We start from the raw sequence: 11,433 nt of genomic DNA, 5'->3' as shown, positions 1-11,433 counted from the left end.
GCTCCGTTTAACTCTTTGCTCGTCAGGGAGGGGCGGACACCGCGGACTCCTCCCGCCTCCGCGTCTCGTGTGGACCGAGGAGTGAAGCGCGAGCACGCCGGCACAGCAGGCGGATAATTACGCACAACCCCCCCCCCCCCCCCCCCCCCCCCCCGATGTGAATAACATTCCAATTAAATCCCCGGATTTGTGTCGTCGTTTTCGTGTGTATCGATTTGTTTATATTCTGTAGATATTAATGCTGTGTGTCGGTATGCTTGTATTTGTAGGACTTGGGAGCAAAGGCTTCCACTGCATGAAAAGTGGGATTTTCGGCAGTATGCGCACTGTAAATTGTCGTGGAATTTCAGGTTTGGCAATTTGCGGACAACGCCGAAAACTGCCGTAAATTGTCAGAAATTGAGGGAAATTGAGGGAGTTTTAGCCCAGGTGACATTTTTTTAAAAGGTAAGAAAATCTCTGGTACAAATAGATCAGGCTCAGTAGCCTAATTATAGACTCTTACATTTTAGCTTGAATTGATTTATTTAATTCAAATATGCTAGATTACTGTGTACGCCATTAGCAATGGCAAATGTTATGTAAAAAAGATACACAAAATAACTTCTTTAAAAAAGGAGTTTTAATCAAGGTAAAATGAGCATTCCATGCAAACAACATTTGAATCAGCACGAGGAGTCTGCAGAGATCACAGTCTCCTAGAGCTCAACTACAGTGCATAGTGGCAGGACTACAGTGACCTTTTCTTTGGTCTCACTTAAATGCACAGAGGATGTATTAACCACACATCTTCTAGCAATGCGCTCAACTGGCAGAAATGATGCTGGGTATGACGTGTCTGTTCCCCGCAAGCCCCAAACTTCTATTGGTTTTCCATAAAAATGTCTGTCCGGGTGGAGATGAAGCCAGGAAACGTGTGCAAGAACATGTTTAAATGCCGTACCCTTTGACACAACATTAACAACTATAAACTGCTTTATAATGGCTGGTCGTAGTTCTGCTAGAGGGTCAAGGACGGGTTCCTCAAAACTGTTGTGTTTCCACACCACTTAGCATGAACACATGCTGACCTTTCTGCTCTGCATCTATCGATTGAGTAAGTTACATTCATATATGTTACCCGTTTACATGTCATGGCAAAACATTCAACCTCAGTGACACAAGGGTACATGTGATGATACATTGTCAACATTGCATGTCTGTCAGACTCTAGATTGTCTGGTGGAATGGAGAAAGAGGCACCACTGTACAGTTTTCTAGGGAAAGTCGTTCCGCTGACACCAAAACACTGCTTTACATAAAGCATATCAGCTGTTTCAAAGTCCCAACCATTTGTCTTCCTAAAATACTGGTCCTTCCGTATAACAATAACCTCGTATGTGATTGGAGGACCCTTAGACTCCTCGTCCAATCACGTGTGAGGTCATAGGCATGACTGATACAGCAGTACTTGCAAGACGAGCATACAAACAGACACGTGTGTGTTACTATATTCAGAAGAACTGTATCTCCAGTTCCTTTGTTTGGTTTTTGCTGCTTCGTGAATAATGGCGGGACGACGTCTCACGTTCAACTCGCCTTCAACTCCTCTCCGCGGTCACCAACTATCGGCCAGTCCGCAGACAGACGAGAAGAAGCTGCTGAATGATCTCAGTGGATCGTCTCGTCAACTCCAACAACAAACTGCCGATATCAACGAGCGGTTCGCTCCACTGGAGCGTTCGGGACTCTGCGGGTTTCTGTCCATGGAGGAGAGGAACCGACTCAAAGAAGAGGAGACGGGCGCACGATCCCAAGATAGCGGTAAGAATACGTTCGATGACTGCAAGCTAAGCTAAAAGTAGCGTAGCCTCAAGCTAAGCTAAGAGTAGCCGAGTAGCCTTACAAGTGAGCAGAAACAGCTTTATTAAAGTGTGTTTTCTTTGCCGTGTCGTTTACAGGAAGCGGTGCGCCGTCTTCACAACTCCGAGACGAATTACAGGCGCTACGAACCGGAGCAAGGGTCAGATTTACAGAATATGCTTTCATTCTGCGCTATAAGGGAATATATACGTATAGATACCGATCATAACTGTACATTTTGTTTTCACAGACTAATCTCGCCTCATAATGAGGCCGTGACCTCGTATTTGCTCCGGGAAAAGTCCAGATTTAGACGACGTCATTGTGTGTAAGTGACACTGTTTACTGTTTCTCCTTCCTTGTTCAATGTTACTGTGACTTGCGTTTGATTTTTGTATTCATACCACACTCATTTAATTGTTTTCCAGCCGCCTGTGAGACGTATTTTGAGACGGGACGCAGGAGCTTCAGGTTCAGCCGGAACACTCATTGTGGGCGGAAGCTGCGAAGGATTCAGCGCGGAGTCGAGCGAGAAGAAAGAGGGTCAGAGTTTATTTGCTGACTTGTTTCAGGTGCATTGATCGATGTTTTGTGTCCGTACGCATCGCATCGCAAAGTACTGATCCATTGTTGTTTTTACAGCTGCTGGAATCGAGACAAAGTGTGCTGGCTGATGACGAGGTGGAACTCTGGAAATCCGCCACCGTGGAGCTCACGTCGGGCGGAGGGGACGGCGTTGTTGGCGGGGTCTCGGGTGGATTGTACGGTCGCCACACAGACACGAGCCGCCTGCACAACAGACCTGCCTCGGAAAACACGGCGCCAGTGACGGTCTACGACCCCGAGGAGGCAAACGGACAGTTTACTGAGCTGTAGTTTTTAAACCGCCTTTACCCAAGTGCGGGCAGATCCTCACTTTGTATGTAGTTGTTGTTTGTGTGTTGTTAATAAAGCTCTTTCTTTGCATAAACATGTGGGAAATGTTAATTTTCTCTATAAATTCATTGATGTCCTGGTTGGTATCCTAATAATAGTGTAGTAGCCTGCATAGGGTAACCATGAAATGAATATACATCATAATATGAATATATAAATAAAATGAGGCGGGTGACCAATAGCGACAGATCTGCCAACCAATCACGAGTGATTGAAAGTTGTTTTTATCCAATCATGAACAAGGAAACTCCAGCCTGGTCTGCCCAGGTGTGGTTTTGCTGCCAATCACGAGTGATTTTATTTGTTAGTAAGTTGTGGTTTCATCCAATAAGGAGTAAGGATATTCAAGCCCGCTCGGCCACCCGCGGCTCCACTGCATTCATATGCTAATTCGGGCCATTCGCACCTGCGCCAGCTCTCCACCTACGTCATGGTTCGTTTCCGACAATTTGTGGCACAGACAAACGCGACGTGCGCGGGTTGCAAATTGTCGGAAATTGTCGGAAATTTCCGGGCGTTTACGGGGACGAAAATCTCACTTTTTATGCAGTGTTCTGATTATATTTATTGGTCATAAGTGATAAATAATTGAATCTTGACAAAACACATTTGTTGCGAGCTTTGCATTAAAATGCAAAACACCCCAGTGAGCACAAGACGTAATTTCAACGTTGAAATATGGTTGAAATCGGGTTGAAATGAGGTCTGAACGTCTAAGACTTCATTTCAACGTCTTTTCAACCGGCTAAAAATGGGATAAAACATCAACGTGCCAGAAAACGTCAATTTGTTGACAAATGTGTCATGATGTAACATAAGGTGCGAAATTTGGTCTACGCGAAGAGGTAATTTCAACGTATTTAATATTTCACTTAAAACGTCATAAATATGAAACTACGGACTGCGTGCTGTTAATAAGATGCGTTTAAGGAATAATAATGCGGGCAGATTCAAACATTACTTGTAAACACGTAACTCCGCTCACATCTGTAACGCGCATGCGCGAGTTCTTCGCACGAGGCGAAGTTACGGCAGCAGAGCGACATGAACGGGCTGATAGAACCACGACTACCGGCTCCACTACTCCAGGTGTTTGAATGAAGCACACCTGGAACTATAACTGGTTGTTTTACTTCTGCTGCCGACTCGATACAGGAAAGACGGTCCTTTTTGTTAAGCTAGTTAGCGTTAGCGCAGGTAGTTTGCTAGTTAGCATGCTAGCGTGCAGCATGATGACCTGGAACAAAAGTAAACATCCCAGAATATTTTTCGTGTGTTTGGTGTTGCTAATGCGTTAGGTTGTTGCTGTACCCATAAATGTTATTGCATTTCACATTGAAATACGTTTTTAAAGCAATGGGGGTGTTGTGTTCAAAAATGAAGAAACGCCGGACGGACAGAGGTCATTACTGATCAAAAGGTTCAAATCAAATGTATTTAATAAAAGAGATGGCGTTGTGGTAAAAAGAACATCTCAGCTGAGGAGCCGCTGGTCTCAGCCACCAACAGGTCCCAGGTCAGTCCTTTGACCATCCCTAGTGCCCGTCTGTCGCCTCCACCAGTGAACTCGAGAACAATGGTTCCTACAGGTATTTATAACAATGCTTAAAGGTGTGAAAGTCAGTGTCCACACCTCTGGGAGTGGTCTTCTGGTGAGTTCAATGTAACTCGGATTTCGAATGATCCTTAGTCAATATCAGTTGTTGTGCAAGTATTACATGCATGCATTCCAGTTGATTACATTACATCAAATACAATCATAACTGCATTGGTATTATTCTAGTACAGTTGCAGATTTACAGTAGTTTTACAATATTGTCATTACTTTATTGATTACAGTTTCAGAATCATGGCTGTATATAACCCTTTTTGGGAATAAAACAAGGAAGAAATCTGTCGGAGAGATTGAAAGATCTTCTCCCAGGATTTAACATTTCATCACGGATGTCATGTGTACAGTATAAATTGATACAGGACACATTAATTTAATAAAACCTAATCATGCATCATCATGCATCAGGCATCATGGGGCTGGTCTTCTTGAATGGGTGCGGTGGTTATGACTCTAATGATAAGAGTCCTGATGCAGAAGATGCAACAGCATCCACCTAGGAATAGAATGCTGGCCATAGTGGAGACTGTTATCACAGAAATAAACAATTGTTTGTATTTACTAAATCATGAGTCCAATAAACCTGAGAAGCGGTTGTCCATGTCACTGTTCTCTGCTGGTTCTTCAGTGAGAGCTTTCAGCAGTGGTTCACCTCCATTTGTGTGTGAGGGTGTTTTCTCAATCATCTCTCATGCTCAATGGTTGTTGTTGTCCATGGGGCCGTGTTTGTAGAGGGGCTTGGAAACTTGGAAGTGTCTGTACTGGAAATCGATGGCTCTGATGTGACCAATGGGTCTGAGGTTATGCCTGTGCTGGGCTGTCGTTGTCCCCCATTAGTGTGAGGTGGTCTTTGAACTGTGTTGTCCCTCAAAAGGGAAACCGGAAGGTTGCTTGGACTCTTTCTGAATCGGTCCCAGTCTTGCTTCTGGTCTCCTAGAACGATGCTTGTCTTGCTTCTGGTCCGGCTCTGCGGTGCTGGTTCTGATGCTTCCTCCTGGTCCTGCACGGTGGTCAAGCAGACTCTGGGCTGAGGAAGTCCTTCCTCTCAGCGAGATGACGGTTGTTTGGTCACTGCTCACGGTTCCTTTGGCGCCACTCAGGTTGTTGACAGGTGGTCTCTCCTCTTCTGTGTCATCCCTCTCTGCTCCAGCAGGGGTAGAGGTGCGTCTTCCAGATCCTGTGTGTGACTTGAAACTCATTAGACACCCCCAGGTATTCCCATAGCTTCCATTCTACTGATGTGGCTTTTAGGTAATGTAGTTTATCAATTATTGGTGATGCATTCCTGTCTGTTGTGCACTGTGTCTATAGTTATGTTTTGTTTAATCGGGACAATACTGTTATCTTGATAAGTACAACTCAACGGAAAGGTGAATCTCTTTCACCATCCGACCAGATGTTCAATGTGAATATGTCTATTTACTGTATAGTTCTATATCAGGGAAATATTTGGACATTTTTATAAATCAAGAACCTTGATCTCTTGTTCTCACAATAATATCAACCGTGTGTATTTGCTTGTATATCTCAATCAGCTTGGATTTAAATGAGGGGTTTCTGTCCCTTTTCTTAATTAATTACTTGAAGTTGTGTGGTAATAATTGTACAAAAACTAAAGTGTTTGTGGGATTATGCATGAGTGTATACTTCCTCTTGTTATCAAAGGCTTGGTCAGGCGACGCGTAGTGGTCGTCATTGACGTGTGATTGAGATCCACTCTCTTCTTGATCCTGAGAATCTCGCAATTCCTGTGACCAGACCGATCGGGGGATCCGAGGTGCTGGAAGATCAGGATTCCCTGGTCAGCTGTTGAATAGGGAAGCACAATGGGGTGCCTACGTGTGTGTGTGCGTGTGTGTGTGAGTGTGTGTGTGTGTGTGTGTGCGTGTGCATGCGTGCGTGCGTGCTCACTCTTCCCAGGTGTTCCTCCTGGTCTTTGTATTTTGCTGTACCATTTACTTTACTATCAGTCCTGCTGACTTAATGAGAAGAACAATATTTCAAATTCATTCCAGAAATAGAAGTCAAATTGTGAGCCGTTTGTTGATTCAACTCAGTTGTGAGCTGTTCACAATACGTTTCCTCCGGTATCTAAATCTTTTAGTAATTTCTTTTGTTAAGTTTTCCCATCGTTCAATTTGGAAAAATATTTCTATATCTACATCCCTACTGTTGAGACATGTGTTATTTTAACACATGTCTCAAAATAAATGTGTCATAATCAGCATCAGGTCAGCTTCAGACGTCTTTGCATTGGCTCAAAGTTCAACGCTGGCTGGCGAGCTCTTCCTTTAAATTGAAAAACAGAAATTAAGAAAAGAACAGTCCCTATGCAGTGATAGAGAAAAATGATTAAAGCATGATACACAGAATATTTGCATTCAAACAGTGTGTGGTTTTCGAATTCTGATCCGGGACTCTAAGACCATGTTACTCTCAACAGAACCCCTGTAAAAAATAGTTATGCTTATCCCGTTTGTTGTTGCAATGGGAGACCTGCTAAGTCCCTCCTGTTGATCAGCTGTCTGCACCCTTTGACCTCTGCATCTTACCAGTCCGTTCGCTGCTCCTTCCTTTTCTCCTCGCAGCCTCTCTGGGCTCCAGGATGTGTGTGATGCAGTTTACCATTGCCTTGTGACTTTCAATCACAATTGGACTTGCATTTGCATTCTCAGTCGTCAGGGCAGCTTACTTGCGTTCTCTACCTGTGAACTCAAAACTCAACTCATGGTTTGTTAGTGACCTAGAACATTCATGTATTCCTAATGAAAATGATATCAATATATGATATGTAGTTACATGTTTGTATGGTTTGTTGATAAAATCATTACAGGATGATGGTCTGTAACAAAGTTTTCCATTCTGTACTGCTATTACTAATGTTATCCTATGACATAAAATGTGCTTCCGTCATTAAGATGCTGTATGAGATGTACCGTGCACTGTACATCTCATTTCCACACTCAACAACTTGCAGCCTATCACTAAGTTTAAGAGAAAATACCAAATTATTTACAACAAGGTCTACAGATTTGGCTCAAATCACATTATTTCCCACTCATTTAAACGTCTCCCTCTGTGCTAACTATTTACATATATTCACCCACTGGACTGTTGACCGTCTCTACGTCCCTACGGGTCGCACCTCTCGGAACGACTCCCTTTTGTCTTACCAGACCGGCTCCACAGACATTGTCCTGTCCTTTGTCTCTTGCCCAAGTCCCATGGGTGTGTGTGCTAATGTGCATCTTCAGGTGTGCTGCTGTGTGTGTCTGTGATGTGTTGCAGACTCTGATCAGAGTCTCTCTCAAACTCAGTAATTGTAAAAATGGTTAAACAATAAATGGGAAAATTGTGTTAATGTAAGAACAATTATATACACGTTAAAACATAAAGAATCATATAGAGCCTAGAAAAAGTCCATAGACCGTTTGTAATGCAAACAAAAATCACATGGTCCTAAGAATGGAGGAAGAAAAAAATGTTAGAATTATTTGGAAATGGAGACAAGGGAGGCACTGTTGAATGGAAATACAGAGTGGAGGTGGGAAATACAAAAACTGTGTTACATCTGTTTTAACTTTCTTCTTTTAACTGTCGCCGGCTGTCATTTTGGAAATCTCCAAAGCACATGTTCTCCACCCCCAGTAGTGGTGGATAACAAGTCATTGTTATCCCCCCTGTAGACCGTGCTGAGAATTTCTTTCTCAGCCATCTTTTAACTGTTTTCTCTATTTATCTCCGCCCGCCATCTTGTAATGTTCCAAAAACATGTGCTCCGTTTTCCCCAAGACCAGGCCCCAATCAAATCCTTAATCCGGCTTCATTCTTTTCGCAACATGCAACATACAATTATATACAAGTTCGCAACGTTTTCAACTGATCTATATTTATTGTAAAAATTTATCCAATAATTTATTATTTTCGCACTGTCCTCACCCTTTTCAAATTTAAATTGTAACTCCAGCCTTGAGGGTCTTGGCGCGCTGGTTCGTAACACTGTCCTCACCTGCAAGGCGAATTATGTGATGACCTATTTCTTATCTTATTATTTTAGGTCTATTTATCCCTGCACTTAATTATCCGCAAAATGTAGTCAGTTCTTGGCACTACGGCGCGTGGCTCTGTCCTCACAAATGCCCAATATTTTAATCTTGTTATGTAGCTTCATTGGCGTCGTCTAGTTCATATTTTAATTTATTGTGCCGCCTAACAGAGTCTAAGAGAGCTTACGGAGACAACGAAGAACCGCCATTACAACGCGAACCTCTTCCACTCAATTACTGCTGTTAACACGATCCTGGTTCCATCAGGCCTTGTGGACTTAACTCTGCTAGCGCGTTCTACACAGTGCATTACGTATACAGTCTATAAATTGCTATACGTTTATCCCCAACCGGTTAGAGGCCTATACTAGGTTTCCATTCATTCCTTCTATGACTGATCAGTTAAATAACGTCGCCCATTAACTTAACGTTAACGCTACACAAACGAGCTTTGTCGGCAACACACACAGAGACGTCCAAACAAACACTATATACAATGTGCTTTTTATCACAACAGCCATTCAAGCTAAGAGTTAACTTTTTTTTTTTCTCTAAAATTCAGTTTACCTCAAAACATCGTATTTTGTCCACTCACACCTAAATGTTCTATGATAAACTATACAGCATTTCGGTTTTAAAACAACTGGTTGCCGGTTACCTTTTCGATTCGAGTGAAGAAAATCGATCGCTGGGCTTTGTTCAGATCAGCTGTTCCTCCGTCTGTCCATTGCTCTCCATCAGGTCAGGGGTCACCAAATTGTTGTGTTCAAAAATGAAGAAACGCCGGACGGACAGAGGTCATCGCTGATCGAAAGGTTAAAATCAAATGTATTTAATAAAAGAGATGGCGTTGGGGTAAAAAGAACATCTCAGCTGAGGAGCCGCTGGTCTCAGCAACCAACAGGCCCCAGGTCAGTCCTTTGACCATCCCTAGTGCCCGTCTGTAGCCTCCACCAGCGAACTCTAGAACAATGGTTCCTACAGGTATTTATAACAACGCGTAAAAGGTGTGAAAGTCAGTGTCCACACCCCTGGGAGTGGTCTTCTGGTGAGTTCAATGTAACTCGGATTTCGAATGATCCTTAGTCAATATCAATTGTTGCTCAAGTATTAAATGCATGCATTCCAGTTGATTACATTACATCAAATACAATCATAACTGCATTGGTATTATTCTATTATAGTTGCAGAATTACAGTGGTTTTACAATATTGTCATTACTTTATTGATTACAGTTTCAGAATCATGGCTGTATTCTGGTGTACACTATATGCATTTTTATTAATTTTATGAACTGGGTCGTATATTTGTTTCTAATATCCTACAGGGGCTAAATATAGATTGCAAGGGTGAAGGGCTGAATTCAACAAGTTGTGCTCTGTAAACAAGAGGGCCAACACATTGTAAGTTTATTTTGTTCAGTTTTGCAATCTGTAAACATGCAACATCCTGTCCCAAAACCCCCAAAATGTAAAAAACCTTCAACCGGGAGAAACCTGAGGGGAAAACAGCAAGGCAGTAGGTGTGTAGATTATGAACAATTTAAAGATGTACAGTACATCCAATTCCTACGACAGAAATGATTCTAATATTGTGGATTACTAAGCCAGGGGTAAGGCAGGACCAGTGCAGGGACAACCATCATCAGACGTAACATCAGATGCAACCACCACCCGCAGAAACCTGTGAGGTGGGAAAGCACAAAGGCAAAGTTGGTCATTTGGGTTTATGATGACAGTAATAAACTTGTAATAATAACAGCAGCGGGTGTGTTAGAACCCTAATTTATAGATTGTTCACTTATTACATTATCAACAAGATAACAATTCATCTGCAACTTATGGTATTTCTGGAGTAACTTTCCATGTATATTACACAGTATCATGCTTTAAGCAGCAGTAACTTACAATGTGTTGGCCCTCTTGTTTACAGAGCACAACTTGTTGAATTCAGCCCTTCACCCTTGCAATGCAACTTAGCCACCATTGCTTTAAAACGTATTTTCAATGTGAAATGCAATAATATTTATGGGTAAAGTAACAATCTAACGGATTAGTAACACCAAAGACACAAAAAATATTCTGGGATGTTTACTTTTGGTCCAGGTCATCATGCTGCAAGCTAGCATGCTAACTAGCAAACTACCTGCGCTAACGCTAACTAGCTTAACAAAAAGGGCCGTCTTTCCCGTATCGGGTGGGCAGCAGAAGTAAAACACCCGGTTATAGTTCCAGGTGTGCTTCATCCAAACACTCCCGTACTTACAGAGTAGTGGAGCCGGTAGTCGTGGTTCTATCAGCCCGTTCATGTCGCTCTGCTGCCGTAACTTCGCCTCGTGCTGCGTCCGCTCGGAGCTCTGCAGGCGTCTAAGAACTTGCGCATGCGCGTTACAGATGTGAGCGGAGTTACGTGTTTACAACTAATGTTTGAAGCTGCCCGCATTATTATGTCTTAAACGCATCTTACACTGCATGAAAAGTGAGATTTTCGTCCCCGTAAACGCCCGGAAATCTCCCTAATTTCCGACAATTTCCGACAATTTGCAACCCGCGCACGTCGCGTTTGTCTGTGCCACAAATTGTCGGAAACGAACCATGACGTATGTGGAGAGCTGGCGCAGGTGCGAATGGTCCGAATTAGCATATGAATGCAGCGAAACTGCGTGTGGCCGAACCGAGCGGGCTTGAATATCCTTACTCCTTATTGGAGGAAACCACAACTTACTAACAAATAAAATCACTCGTGATTGGCAGCAAAACCACACCTGGGCAGACCAGCCTTGAGTTTCCTTGTTCATGATTGGATAAAAACAACTTTCAATCACTCGTGATTGGTTGGCAGATCTGTCGCTATTGGTCACCCGCCTCATTTTATTTATATATTCATATTATGATGTATATTCATTTCATGGTTATCCTATGCAGGCTACTACACTATTATTAGGATACCAACCAGGACATCAATGAATTTATAGAGAAAATGAACATTTGCCACATG

The 11,433-nt window shown here is 42.8% G+C and overlaps 1 long non-coding RNA gene across 1 annotated transcript; it reads left to right on the top strand.

Moving 5' to 3' along the window:
- The first annotated feature begins 837 nt into the window (after positions 1–837).
- LOC144390734 (uncharacterized) lies at positions 838–2,812 on the top strand. The gene is made up of 4 exons (XR_013454578.1): positions 838–1,803; positions 1,941–2,170; positions 2,271–2,385; positions 2,485–2,812. It is a non-coding gene; the product is annotated as an uncharacterized LOC144390734 (long non-coding RNA).
- Positions 2,813–11,433: the final 8,621 nt, after the last annotated feature.

Source organism: Gasterosteus aculeatus, chromosome Y (genome assembly GCF_964276395.1).
Source record: "Gasterosteus aculeatus chromosome Y, fGasAcu3.hap1.1, whole genome shotgun sequence".
Lineage (NCBI taxonomy): Eukaryota > Metazoa > Chordata > Actinopteri > Perciformes > Gasterosteidae > Gasterosteus > Gasterosteus aculeatus.
This window is presented reverse-complemented; position numbering and strand designations above follow the sequence as displayed.